The sequence below is a fragment of the Triturus cristatus genome, chromosome 9 (genome assembly GCF_964204655.1).
Source record: "Triturus cristatus chromosome 9, aTriCri1.1, whole genome shotgun sequence".
Lineage (NCBI taxonomy): Eukaryota > Metazoa > Chordata > Amphibia > Caudata > Salamandridae > Triturus > Triturus cristatus.
Window position 1 is genome coordinate 362,837,324 of NC_140592.1, and position 15,177 is coordinate 362,852,500.

General features: G+C 48.2%; 1 long non-coding RNA gene across 1 annotated transcript; it reads right to left on the bottom strand.

Annotated features, from left to right (window-relative positions):
* Positions 1 to 3,863: 3,863 nt before the first annotated feature.
* On the bottom strand, positions 3,864 to 14,368 carry LOC146797943 (uncharacterized). The gene is made up of 3 exons (XR_014969080.1): positions 14,329 to 14,368; positions 14,178 to 14,211; positions 3,864 to 4,757 (listed from the first exon to the last, which is right to left on the bottom strand). It is a non-coding gene; the product is annotated as an uncharacterized LOC146797943 (long non-coding RNA).
* Between the last annotated feature and the right edge of the window lie 809 nt (positions 14,369 to 15,177).

Genomic DNA, 15,177 nt, shown 5'->3' on the forward strand with positions numbered 1-15,177 from the left:
GGCCCCACCGCTCATACCTGCACGGGCTGCGGCTGACTTCAATACATTTCCTAGCAAACAAAATGTCACCTTCCTATCACACAGCTGTCTGTTTTTCCTCAAGCGGATGCCACTTGTCAGAGGAATATTAGTGGTGCTATGTTTTTAATTCCTTCTCGTTTTCCAATAAATGTTTGTGTTTGTGTACTTTAATGTGCCATTGCAGTGGTGTAGATGACTGGCTAGAGACTATAGTCTGTCTTTATGAGCATGCCAAAGGTGATGTGTTTGACTTAGTAAGAGATATGGGTGGCTCCTCTGCTAAGGCGGAGGAGTGTCACCCCACTGCTCTCAGGGCAATGGAAAAATGAAAAAAAAAGATAATAACACCATGATTATCATTTTATTTTTCGTCGCTGCGGGCTGGGATAGGGCGGGGTGTGCTGGTGTCATGGGGGAGGATTTGTAAGCACTCTCTAAGTGCATATGATGGCTTGGCCGGCCAAACAGTCATGCAGACTTTGCATGTTCCCCACCGGGCTATAATACACAGCCTGGATGGAGAACATGCACAGGCTCCTAGTCCCCCTCTCAGCGCCAAACCACAGCGCTCAGACCAATCACAACGCTGCATTGCACCAGGAAGAGAAGAAACGACGGAGGAGAGATGGTGGCCGTGAAAAGGTGTGGGTTTTTTTTCACCCCGTTCCCTGCCAGTCGCCACTGGAAGAGACATCTGGTAGGTTTTCAAAACGACATCCCCAGTGGCAACAACCCATTTCGAACAGGAAAGCTAACTATGTTGGCTAGCATTTTCATTCATTTATGGCTGGGACCTTCAGAAAATCACAACGTTTCTCTTGCTTTTGGACAAAAATGTGTTAAACGGCCCATGACTAAAGACTCCATTTGAAGGTTCGCTGTGCATTGTATTGCCCATCACTCTGGGAAAGTCCTAGGGCATATTCCAACTCATCCAGGGCTCATTCTAAAAGGTCAAAAGCAAGTGCTCTAGTTTTTATTAGATATAGCCACACGGTGTTGATTTGCAAGGCTACCATTTGAGCAATCAAAGGATGCTGATGCACTGGCTGATGACATGTGTGAGAGAGCAAATCATACCCACTTCTCTCCACTCCCCAGAGTAGACATACTGTGGCAGGCTTGTAAAGAATTGGAACCACTGTACAGTAAGGTGAAAACCAAGTTACTTACCTGTATTTATGGATTACTGAGCGTGTCATTATTCTTCCTTTTATAACTTTCTTGAGCAGCTGTGTCATATCATACTAACCCCACTGATTTATTCTGAGCAGTGACATCTTCAGGATTCTTGGGGCCTAGGGTAAGACATAGTTAGGGCCCTCTGTTTGTAATTTTACTGCCCATTTTCTGCTAATAAAAACCCACCAGATGCCACATAAACTTTCACAAATGAGGTTCACACAAAAACAGTTGAAATATCTCTTTCCAGGGCCCCCAATTTTCCTTAACCCCTTCCCTGCGGGGGTAATTCCCCCATGGCGCGGGGGGGGGCCGTGGCGCCGCTGTGCTCGTGACGAGCTCAGCTCGTCATGACTCACAGTGGAGCTGTGCTCATGACGAGCTGAGCTCGTCATGACCCCGCCCACTGATTAATTCTCCTGCACAGGTGGGGAATTTATCGCGCATGGGCGGGCTGCGGCTGTTATGACGAGCTCAGCTCATCATGAGCACAGCTCCACTGTGACTCATGACGAGCTGAGCTCGTCATAAGCATGGAAGGGGTTAAGATGCTACTGGGCAAATAAGAGAGACTCAGACGTAGAAGTAAGCAGAGAGAAAGAGGCAGTCATATGGAAATGGATGGAGGTAAGCTAGATAAAAAGAAATGTCACTTTCCCAGGGAGCCCCTTGGAAGTAGGGGTCCTGGGAAATGCCCACTTTGCCCATGCCTTAATACGTCTCTGATGCTGAGCCAAGGAAAAGTTTTCCGAGTTGTGGCTAATGGATATCATGGTCCTTCTTAGAAGTTCAGGACTAAACTCTGATCCCTCTGCAAACAGGAGGTTACACAGGAATCAGATTTACCAGATGTGTGATCAATATAACACCCTCACTGTTTTTCTGTGACAGATTCTGGCAATTCTAACCTATTGATATTAACTGTGGGAAAAGGCTAGAAACAAAAGCAAACCACTTAGAATTGAAGTGTGAAATACCGATCCAGCATCTTACGCCTAATTTCCAAGTTGAAAACTAGGAATAGAAGGTATTTACCACACCCAGTAAAAGCCTGCCGCTGGGCTATTGCTGTTTACTGCAGAGGGAAATACCCTGCCCTATTCTGCATAACTGGGAATCAGGCCTGTGTGCTATCTGAGGGTTATATAGGGAAAATGTAGAAAGCAATTCATAGAAAAATAGTTATACTGATCTCTTACTGTTATAATTGCCTACATGTTTAGTTACAAATGTCTACTTGTCTGAAACAAATATTATAATGGGAATGTGTGCAAGCTTTATGCGAAGTGGTAGCCTATATACAACATAATACTGCCATATATGCTAACAGTGATACAGGTAAGCACATGTATTTAGACATATTTCTGCAAATTAAGGCATTTGTGGTGACAATTTCTTATAAACCCCCCTAGGACAGAGAATTTGTCAAATATTTTAATACTTTAGGATTCACCGAAGCACACAGGAGCATTATTTCTCTGCAGCAGCAAATCACATTTGTCCTAGCTCACCATACAACTGTGCATTCGGTATACATATTTTATGCACAGCAAACAATTATATTGTATGGTAATTGCATTTATATAGTGCTTACTACCCCTAACAAGGCGTCAAAGCGCTTTTTCAGCAAGTAGCACGCAACTCCGGAACCCATAAAGGACTAGTGGTGAATTAGTATGATGAAATATTAAAGTAATTTGAGTGGTGGACATGTTAGTCAATTATTTGGATTGAGAAAGATAGGGGAGAGATAGAAGAGGGAAAAAACATTGCATTTATATAGCACTGGCCACCCCTGATGAGGTGTTGAAGCGCTTTATCGACGAGTAGCATGCTACTCCGGAACCCATAAATTAGTGGTGAATTAGTATAGTGAAATATGAAAGTAATTTGAGTGGTGGATATGGGCTATATGCATTGCTATTCCTATCTGTTAATGAGCTAATCCTTATTCCTTTGTCTTCCAGTAGCCACTAAGAACTGGTGTGCTCAAAAATAAAAATCCATAAACACTAATGCTGTTGTATGCCAGGTACTGCTAATATATGACAACTTGCTATTAGCAATGAGGGTGTTCTGCACCAATATTCTTGGGTGCTACTATTAAAAGAAAGTTGAATGTGCCAGGATCCTAGGGAGCTTGTCAAACATGCTAGTATGCTGTTATATACAGTAGAGTTCTGCCTGGTGTGTCAATGTAGTAGGGTGATGCTCAAGTGGACCATGATTGCTCATTGTTTAATAGTAGTTCTCTTTTAAGTGGCCATGCTTAACGTGTCTGAGGTTCTGCCCAAATAGACCCTGACTGCTTTTTGTGCCAGGTGGCATTTAGGTGCTATGTTTGGACCGAGGTTTGGTGAGGTTACATAATGCACTCAGATTATGTACATGTTTGAAAGTGGATTTTAGTAGTGATATATATATATATATATTTTTTTTATAGATATCTCACTGGCAGTAAGGTCACTAGCACAGTCTAGGTCTCAGAACAGGCCTCAGAAAAGTATTCCCATGTTTAGCTCTTGTTAGCTTGGCTGCGAGCAGGCAGGCTTAACATTAGAAACCGGTATGTAAAGCATTTAAAAACACCAATTCAGTAAGTAATGAAGACACAACACACAATAAAAACCTAGAACCAATTTATAAAAATAGGACATATTTGTATCTTTAAAATGACACCGAAATGAAAAAACTCCAATGTAGGGAACCAGAGATATGAATTTTCAAAAGATTTAGCATTATATAGCACATAGACACCTATAGAGCCATTGGGACATCTGGTCGCGCTAGACAGGGACAAACTCAAAGTTTTAGACTGACCGCGATGGAGCCCTGTGCTCCTACCCCTCGTGGTAGTCCTCTGTCAAAGTCTTTACCTTCTGACTTAGAAACTTTCCTGGAGCTTTTTCTGCAGGGGTCCCTCAATGCTCTCCACCAGTCTGGGTTCGGTGAGGGTTCACCAGCTTGACTTTCGATGAGTTCCTAGTCAAACTATGGAAGTCAGACGTCCGGAGCTTGCACAGGACTTTGTGGTTGAGGGTCGCCGGCTTGGCTTGGCATATTGAGTCTGTCTACTTATGGAACTTGCTCCAAACTTCTGGAACTTCTTCCTGAAGTGTGTCTGGGGGATCACAAAGTGTCCAAAACACACTCCAAGGGTCAGGAATCTCTAAGATGCTCCTTGAAAGTTTGGGACTTCACTTCCCACAATCCACTTCGACAAAGCCCTTACAAATCCACTAGACGCATCCCAGGCTGGGGATTGTTGATGGTGATGATACAGGTGAGCTCTGTTAACCTGTAGCTTGCAGGGAGTCCACTTTTTAGTCTTCTTGAAGCAAGTTAGGTCCACATGGCTGCACTTACAGATTGTGCAGCAGGCGCAGTTAGTCAGAGTACAGGGCCTGGTTGGTGCAAATCAAACTTCCAGCACAGAACTTTCTTCTTCTCATAGTGTCAAGCAGCAGATCTTAGAGGCTCTGCCCCTCTCAGATACTTATTTAGTGTTCTATGGGGTCAAGCAGGAGGGCAACACCCTAGAGCATGACCAGTTCCTAGGTAAGAGAAAGAGTTCCCTTAAGGCACAAATAGAAAACAGGTATAAAATAATGTACCTCATGACTTAACAAATACATACAACAAAATATGGAAAAGTTAAAAGTTCATTTATTTGAATATATTAAAAAACAGTCAATAGGGATAACTAAACTAAATCCCTGAACTAAAACAAGATAAAATTAAGACAATATATATAATTGCGACCTGCACAATTACAAGCAGACAGAACAGTTACAACACACATTTGTTGGATACAGGTTTGTATATTCTTTCTCCGCTCTAATGACACGAGTAGTATCACTACCAAATCAGCGTATCTATTATGGTGTTGGAGACTTGAATTATACGCTTTAGGTTGCGTCGATGCGTTTCGGTGATAACTCCTTCTTATAATCACCTTTATCAAGACATAAAATTTGTCTGCCAGAACCAGAGGGTATGTAAAATCGCCCTAGGATTAAATGTCATGCAGAGAATTAGCATCATTTTTAACTCAGTGGACTTATAGCATTACTGTAGTTAATACATGGAAAAAATCACATGTTCACTATTCATGGTCTTCTGTTATCTCTATTACTTATGTTGGTTACAATGAGCACCATTTTTTTCTCTAGGTTAACATGTGCATTTTTTCAAAATATTAGACAAACCTTAAAAAAACATAGAAACAATTTACTGGAAGTGGCTCATGGCTATTGACTTTATCGCTCAAAATTTGGCCACATGGTTTATCGACAATAAAAATTACTGTAAACATATCCTGTATTTTCCCAATTTATCTTGAGCTAACAAAGCAGTAAGTAAGGCTATTTATTCGGAAAACGTATTAATAACCTTTCCTAGGTAACCCAATTATACTACCTTGGTTCCACATATAAAAAAAATTTGTTCTAGAAACGCAGATAAGGGGCACTTGGGGCCTCAGATTTCACTAATCTTGAAACAAAATAGGGGGTAGGGGTCCACTAAACCAGAAGAATTGTAACAAAGAACACCCAAGTTTCAGAGATAGACGTATGGGGTAGTCATATTAATATCAGCTTACCCTGGAATAATATTGACAATCCTTTATAGGGATCACTTCACGTTTCCCAATTGGAGCGTGCGCTTCTGTAGTCGCCTTATACAAAGCTGCTGGTAGAAGTATATTTCTGTTTCTGTGGTAACATGGAGTTTTGCATTAATGCATATCTTATATAATGCTAAATTGTTAGGGAAAGAAGAGATAGTTTAGATTCATGCCTACCTGTTCCGAATAAATGCGATCTTTTGTTGTCCCCCTGATCATGGAAGACCAAGGGAAATTGGTTGTGTTGTAGACCATAAGAGTTATATGCGATCAGGCCAAAATTGCCTGCACCATAAGACAGGAAAGAAAAACCAAGGAATATGGGTTAGCTAGCGAGTTTTAACATAAAGCTCGAACACTCAATAGCATCTGTTAAAAGGAAGTTACCATGTATAAATATAAATATCACGAATTCTCCACTTCTGACGGGTTATGTTACAGGAAGTTGTGGTTGTAATTCTCTTTTAGGCTTCACAAAGATAACCTAAAATAAATTTAAGGCAGAGGAGAAGCCTAGCGCGCAACCAAGATGGCCGCGTAGGTGCGAGGCTCCCGAGGACCTCCGCGACCTCCTACAACTATCGTGAAATTATCCTGTCCCAGATGAGGGGACTGTGTTGGTGAGCCTGAGCTGAGGTGGCACCCGTTTTCCGCTTTCAAATCGGACCTCGGACACCGGCGTAAGCACCGATCGAGGTTTGCGGCCTTCTCCTCGCCGAACCCCGGATTTGAGCTGTGGGGCAATCCGGAGACAAAGTGAACAACAGCGGCGGGCAGGGCTTGGCGACTCGCGTACCCTGCACTTTCACTTTCGCACCCCCCTTGCTGTCTCTGCGAGGTCGGGTCGCGGGGCTTTGTGTGTCGGTGTGGCCTCGCTGGGAGATCCTGCCTGCCCGCCGGCTGTTATCCACCCCGCAGATCTGAGGTGGCCCCCCCCGGAGCCCGTGCACCGGCTTGCCTGCCCTTCACGACGTGGCTGCAGCGACCAGGAGACTGGGACTATGGCCACGAAACAAGATGGTGACCGGGCAAAGGTAAAATCGACCCGGCGTGGCACAGTCCATCAGTCCAACAGCATGGACCGCTATACCCTCCAGAAGGGATCTCCCGAGATGCCACGCAGATCCCCTGAGGGCCCTACTGATGCTCCTGATCTGCCCACGGATCTGACTCTGCGGGATGTCATGGGCGCCATCGCCGAGATGAAGGCCTCGGTGGGCCAGCGTTTTGATACACTGGCGCAGAAGATCGACTCGGTCCTCGTGGATGTTGGCCTGGTAAGGGCCGATCTTTCCAAAACCAACGACCGAGTCGATTCTTTGGCCCACACCGCATCGGGCCTTACGACAGATGTGGCGGCCCTACAAAAGGAGGTGCGCCGGCTTGGTCAGGCGAGTGCGCTGATGGATCGCCGCCTGGAGGACTCCGAGAGTCGGGCCCGGAGGAACAACATCCGCATCATCGGGGTGCCTGAGGGACGTGAGGAGGCGGCGGCGGACCTCTTCGTGGAAGACCTGATTGTTACCCATCTCCAGCCACGGGGGCTGAGTAAATTTTTCGCGGTGGAGAGGGCCCACAGGGTTCCCGGGGGAAGGCCTAAGGTCGGAGCCCCTCCGAGACCTCTCATTGCCCGGATTTTCAATTTTCGGGACAGAGACGCTATCCTGCAATCCTCTAGACTACAGGGACCGGTTAGACTTGAAAATATGGACGTTAATTTTTATCCTGATTTCACCCCAGCGGTCCAGAAGCAGAGACTGAGCTTCCTCGGTGTCAAACGCCGTCTTCGGGATCTAAACCTCAAATACGCCATGCTTTTCCCAGCTAAGCTGCGAGTGGAGGTGGATGGTCGCACGCACTTTTTTGATCGTCCCGAAGCGGCCGGGGACTGGCTGGATACTCTGTCTGGGGATCGGGATCGGGGGGCGGGGGGGAAGCGGTGGGGGGGGGGAGGGCTCGCCGGATCAGAACTGAGGGACTAATATTAGGCCTCGCTCGGGACGAACTTGATGCCACTTTTGACCATGCGTCTGTTCGTGTAAGTTCCCCTCCTATGGAGGTTGTGTGGGGTCTCTTGGGGGTTCTCCCTCCTCCTCTGGGGGTCTAGTTAGTGCAACTATCTATGGGGCGACAGGCACACTGCACGTTGGGGGGGCTGTTTGGGCTCATGCAGGGGTGCAGGGAGGGGGGAGTTTTGTTGGGGTGGGTGGGCAGGGATGGGGTGTTGTTCGTTTTTATCACAAGGCAAACTTATTTTTGTGTTGGTTCTAAGGTGCTCTCGGGGGGACGAATGATGGCTTCTGTGTATGATGGGGGGTAGGGAACTAACTTTGTTGTCTTGGAACGTTAATGGACTGGGGGACAGGATCAAACGAGGTGTGGTCCTGCAGTTTTTGAAGCGACTCTCGCCCGATGTAGTCTTTCTGCAGGAGACACACCTTATTGGCAATTCCTTCTGTGCCATGAATCGGCGTGGCTACCGCCTAGTGGCCCACTCGGGCTTCACGTCAGGCTCAAGGGGTGTGGGCATCATGGTAAAGAACTCGCTCCCGTTGGAAATTGATGAGGTGATCCACGATGATAGGGGACGTTACACTGTCTTGGTGGGGAGAATGGAGGGCAAAGTGGTTGTCTTTGTGTCAGTATACGTCCCACCGGGGCTGCAGTCGACCACCTTTGCAGACTTGGGGCGCCTCCTCCTTGGCCTTCCGGGGGGGCTTCTGGTGGTGGGGGGGGGGACTTCAATGCGGTGGTTTCTGGGACTGTGGATCGTCACCCCCCTAGGGACCTCCCCCGGGCACAGGCGTGGCTATCCGGCCTCTTGGATACCCTGGGATTGGTGGACTGCTGGCGCTTAAAACATCCCACGCAGCTGCAGTACACTTTCCACTCGGGGGCCCATGGTAGCCTCTCACGGCTTGATTATGTCCTTGTCCCGGCGGCCTATGTCGGGAGGGTGGGAGAGGTGCGCCATTTGGCACGGGGTATCTCGGATCACTCCCCGCTCCTGTTACATTTCGATGTCTTTCCGAGGGGTGAGGGTAGGGTAGTCCCAATCAACTCCTGGTACCTGCGCGACCCCACTATTCGCGCTGACTTGATTAAATCCTTGCAGCGATATTTTGATGAGAATGTGGGGTCCGTGCCTTCGGCTATCTCCCTGTGGGAGGCCTTCAAGACAGTTCTTAGAGGGGAGGCCCTATCCCTTATTTCCCACGCCCGGAGGCGCGAGCGGGAGGAGGTGACCCGGGTGGAGGCTGAAATAGTCGAATTGGAGGGTAATCTATAAGGTGGGGTGACGGATGCTGCACTACACGTCCTCCAACTCAAGCAGGCGGCCTATAGGGCCCTCGTCACGGAGACGGCCAGGGGCCTCAGTAGAGAGCAACAGGGGCGACTGTATGATGTGGGTGATAAGGCTGGTAAACTGATAGCGTGGTTGGACAAAAAGGAGAGAGCGAATCGTGTGGTCCCGCTGATTGAGAAGACGGATGGTGTGTGTGTAACTGAGCCAGAAGAAATTGTCTCCTGTTTCGCGGATTATTTCCGCGAGGTGTATTCCCCGGTCTCTTCCTGCTCTGAAGAGGATTCCCGTGCCCTGCTTAGGGATATCGCGCTGCCTTCCCTTTCGGAGGAGGACAGGGTGTCGCTGGACGCCGCTCCCACCGCCGACGAAATCGCCCTCGCCATACGTTCGGTCGCTTCTGGCAAGGCCATGGGCCCGAATGGTATCCCTATCGAGTTGTACAAGTTGCGACCGGATACACTGGCGCCCCACCTCCGCGCAATGTTCCTGGCGGCCCACTCGCTGGGCTCCCTCCCGCTGGACCAGCGTCTGGCTACAATCGTGGTGATCCACAAGGAGGGGAGACCTCGGGACCGGGTTACATCCTATCGGCCTATCCCGCTACTGAATGCGGAGCCCAAAATTCTCGCCAAGGTACTGGCCAATCGGCTGGTTGGCGTGGTGGGCGATCTGGTTCATCAGGACCAGTCCGGCTTTATTCCCCATCGCAACACGGCCCTTAACCTGCGGCGTTTGCATGGGGTGCTCGCACGTGTCCCATTCATACGGGAACCAGCCATCTTGGCGTCCTTAGACGCCACCATGGCGTTTGATACGCTTGAGTGGCCATACATTTGGGCGATGCTTGCGAAGTTTGGATTTGGCCCAGGGTTCATCAGCTGGGTCAAATTGTTGTATTCGGGCCCATTGGCGCAGGTGGTGGTGAATGGAAGAGTGTCGGCCCCGTTCGAGCTGGGCCGGGGCACGCGACAGGGCTGCCCCTTGTCGCCGCTCCTGTTTGCGCTTGCCTTGGAGCCCCTGGCAGAGTGGCTGCGGTGGCATCCCTCTATCCGTGGTCTACGCTGGACCCCTGAGTATGAGGACCGCGTGTCCCTATACGCTGATGACATCCTCTTGTACCTAGCCTCCCCACGTAAATCACTGATAGTACTGATCGATGTTTTACATTCATTCGGTCGCAACTCCGGCCTTGTCATCAACTGGGCGAAATCCTGTGTGTATGTGCTCTCTGGGGAGGCTCCCATCCTCCCGCGGGGCTGTCCGATCCAGATCGCCTCGCGGGGGTTCAGGTACCTGGGTGTCTTCATTACTCTGGACCCGGAGGCCCGCTACGAACGGAATTTGCTTCCCCCCCTCCAGCGCCTGAAGGAGGACGTCGCGCGTTGGCGCCGCCTGCCGCTTTCGCCGCTCGGCCGGGCGGCATTGTTCAAGATGATGTCGTTGCCACGCTTCCTGTACGCTTTGCAGAACACTATGGACTTAGTCCCGGCGCGCTACTTCCGTGAGGTGGAGAGTCTGCAGCGCCGCCTGTTCTGGGACGGGAGGCCGCGTATTGCCCTGGCGAAGTTGACGCTCCCATGGTATGACGGGGGGATTGCCCTCCCTGATATTAAACGGTACTATTGGGCCTCCCAGCTAGCTGCAATTAACCATGGCCTATACGGGCCCACCTTAAACCCGGCATTTGAAATGGACAAGATGCTATTGCCAGGTGGCGACTATAATCGAGCGCTCTATTCTAGCGCGCCCGACGCTCGTCTGACGGGCCCCACGCGTGTCATGGTACAAGTTTGGCATGCGGCCAATGCAGCTATGGGGTGGAAGGACCGTTTGACCCGGGCGTCACCACTATACGCGTCTGAGCGGTTGGGCTCCCTGTGGACCTCGAAGGGCTTTGAGAAGTGGGACATAATCGGCATTAGTAAAGTGGGGGATCTCTGGACGAGGGGAGGATTTAAAACGTTCGAGATGCTGCAGACGGAATTTCAGTTGCAGGGCAGTGAATACTTTCGGTATTTGCAGGTCCGTCATGCGCTGGGCTCCGTCTTTTCGGACGTCGCCTCCATCCCGGAATATTCCCCCCTGGAGGACAGAATGCTGGATGGGCACGTCCCGGACAGCACGATCTCATTGATATACAAAAAGCTGATTAACGACCGCTCGGGCCTGTTGACTGCCCTTCATGCGGCTTGGGTTGCCGACGGGCTGGAGTTGGACGACGAGGATTGGACCTCTGCGGTGGCCTCCCCGAAGGAGGTGGCCATACCGGCTCGCCTTCGCTTCGTCCAGCTCAAGATACTCCACCGGGTCTACATGACGGGGCCAAGGCTTCTGCGTATGGGCTATGCTGAAGATGGGTTGTGTAAGCGTGGGTGTGGTGCTTTGGGGACCTTTCTGCATATCTTGTGGGAATGCCCGGAGGTGGAGCGATACTGGCGTGGTGTGCATGTGGTCTTGCGAGTGGTTACGCATGTGGCGCTGCTGCCTGAAGCGAGGAGATGCCTGTTGAATGTGTGGGAACCAACTGATTACTCGGCGCCGCAGACGTGGTGGGTGACTCTGGGATATATGATAGCCAAGCGTGACATTGCTCAGCTGTGGGGATCCCAGAGTCCCCCGACGGTATCGGCCTGGAAAGAACACATGGACTGGTGCATGTTTCGAGAAAAGGTGGTGTATGTGGCGAGGGGTAAGCCTGGGGCATGGGTGAAAGAATGGGGCCCCTGGAACGCCTACCGCGGGGGTATCTGTGCACCACCCTTGCTGCCTGATACCTCTCCAGCCCCGTCCCCTTAGCTGACTCCTTTCCCCGGTACCGGGCATTGGGTTCCCCCAGTCCTCGCTCTGTTCTCTTCCCCCTCTTTCGACTCCTGTGGATAGTTGGGATCCCCCCTCTAGGGGAGCACGTGCTGCTATTTCCGATTGTGGATTGCCTTGTGGGTGTGGTTTTTCTTGTTGTTCTCAATTTAAACTGAAACCGTATAGTGGGGTCCGGCTGCTGTGGCTTTTGATGTTGTTACCTCCTGAGCATGCACCTCTGCAACATCACGTGTTTTATAAATGTACGTCTTATGCTCCTATCATTGCTAGCGGCCGGCCGGAAGGTTGTAGGCCCATACTTGTATATTCTTCAGAGTTGTAATAAACGGTTTAAAAAAAAAAAAAAAAAAATACAATAAAGGACCCCCCAAGGATATGTAAAACAGCTGTGATACAAAGAGACTGAAATGAGACAAGGGCAAAAATCAGTATGATGTCCACTTTGAGTCTATGTTCTAATTAATACACCCCCCTGCCCCACTGCCCGACTTCCCAGTGAACTACCTGATCCAAAATGTATTAGTGTTGATAATCTGAACCCAGCAGCAACTTCAGAGAAATGGTGACCTATATTGCCTGGAGAATCCTAAGAAGTGGCAACAGGTACAAAATAGTGGAGTTATTCAAAGGGAACACCCAAGTATAGCTTCAGTGGATCAGGAGTGAATGAGTCAACATAGGAGAAAGGATGAGAAAGGTGTAAAGCAGAGCGGACTTGGAACCAAGGGAACGCTCCTTCTGGAGTGAGGAGAATAAGGCAGGACCTTGAACATGATCAATCCAAAGTCTAAATGCCTAAGCAGCCAAGGTGGAAGAGCAGCAGCAGGTCTGTCCAAAAATGTGCAGTCTTTGTAAGTTAAATGTAGTACAGAGGAAATTACTGAACACTGTTATTTTGTGGCTGTGCCTTCATACAGGCTTTCCCTGATTACTAATTAGTGTTAGGTGCACTAGAGTGACCTGCACTACAAAGGCAGAGCTTACTTGCCAGCAGGTTCCAGCTCCTTGCATGATGTCTGTTTCCTGGAGCCAGGTACAGCATGTCCTGTCACCCTCCACACTAGACACAGTGTCCATGGTGCTTTTCCCCACTACTGCAGTCCCCTGATGCCAACACTCACCTATGACCAGGCTGTTTGGATGTATGGGTACACAATGGTTGCAATGGTGTGGGGGAGGGTTGATAGTGGGACAGTGTAAAAGCACTCAATCCTAAAAGTTTGCCTTGTGGTGTGGCATTGCCCGGTTATCACGATCTATTGGACCAACATATTACACAACCTTAAACGTGCGATCTGCTGGGAGGTGTTTCATACAATTAAACAATGCGTATTAGGCCTCCTCCCCAATAACCCAAAGAAAAAGTGGAGCAGACTCTTCACAGTACTGGGGCTTATATATGTATAGCGATAAACTGGCACAGCCCTAAGCCCCCTGAGCAGAGAGACTGGAGCAGGGATCTACTGGAATGAGCTGGGGCAGAAGAAGCTCATATGCGGAAAACCCATAGAGACAAGAAGGTTGTAGATGATTTACTCTCCTGGGGTGTTATGACACAGGCATTACTGTAGCCTCCCGGAGGTATTCACCTGGAACAGATTGAACGGGTGGAATATGGGGAGGACAGGTTGGGGGGTCATGAAGTTGCCAGCCAATACCCATGGGACATTCAAAATATATGCTCTGTGCACACGGCCTAAGCCGAGGGTTAATGATATTCCATTAAAAGAAGTCTGGTAGGCGATTGGAGGAGGTGTGGGGGGTAAATGGGTGGGGGATGCAGTTGGATATACAAATCTTTATATTTGTTCATTTTGCGTCTGCTGTGCTTTATGAAACAGTGCTGTTCTGTATCATTCTTTTCTGCTTTACTCCCCCTAGTTAAAGGACAATGGAGATGTACCACATGTTTATACCGTGGACTGAACCTGTACCAGAGGGCTGGGTAACGGCTCTATACCACGAGGGGAGGCAGAGGGTATGGCTATTTTGAAAGTATGCTGAGATGTTAAATGTAAAGATACTGTACTACAGCACTGACGTACAGTAACATCCAACAATGATTGTTGCTTTTTGTTCCTTATAATGACAATAAAGAAATATATATTTAAAAAAAAAAAAAAAAAAAAAAAAGTAAGATGTAATTTAGCTGTTTTATTAGCTTTAAGTTACTCTCCAGATATACTAACCCAATTGAGTAAGAAAATTAAGTTAGCTTACCTATGATATATGGCCAAATATAATGATAGTCTACCTGTGAATGAATTATAGACAGGCAGTCAAAAATTAGAGCCATACTGGATTTAAATAAGACCTACAGTTTCTATTAATTTCCTTCAGAAATCGAAGTAAGGTCAGAATGTTCACTCACCTAGTTAGTAGATAAGGGTTCCGCTCTCTATAAGGGTCTGAGTCGTGTGTCAGGACTAGCAGAGTTGCTTGCGGTTATATCTATGGGACTGTTGCCTGATTGGATATTAAATCGACCAATCCGGGACAGGATACTGGATACTGAGTATGCTAATGAGTTTCTTAAAGGGATACTGAGTCTATTGGATCTAACTATCCAATCAGGGGACCCGAAACCTAGTTTCCTTTCTGGTCCATAGTTTAAGCCTCTGCTCGTGAGACTGTTACCTGTTTGGATATTGAATCGACCAATCCGGGACAGAATACTGGATACAGAGTATGCTAATGAGTTCCTTAAAGGGATACTGAGTCTCTTGGATCTAACTATCCAATCAGGGGACCCTAAACATGGTATCCTATTTAGTTTGAATTTTACGCCTTTGCTCGTGAGAGTATGCTCAGGAGGTCACGCCTAAACTAAACCCGAATGATATAATTTGTGGCAAAGGTGGAATTGTTCGGAGTTTTAAGGGCCAAAGCAATCTTCGTGCAGGGAAAAATAAATAAAGAAATTGTGCTCATAGATAGACTGTGACGTCTGCTGGCACATGATATGTTGATGCGTCAGGTGCCTGTCTTAAAAGTATCAGCCGCAGAAATAGCTGAAATCAGCAATATCGCTAACTGCAAAAATAAAAATTAAAGGTTAGAAGAAATGGAAACAATGTGCAGAACTAAAAAGAGCGGGACACGTGGTGGGATTAACCGTTAAAATACGCGTACTCCGTCGATCTAAGACAGAATTCTTGTTGGGAGCATATATTATTAAGTGAGAGAACTCACACTAGATAATCCGGTCATGTTTGAATCT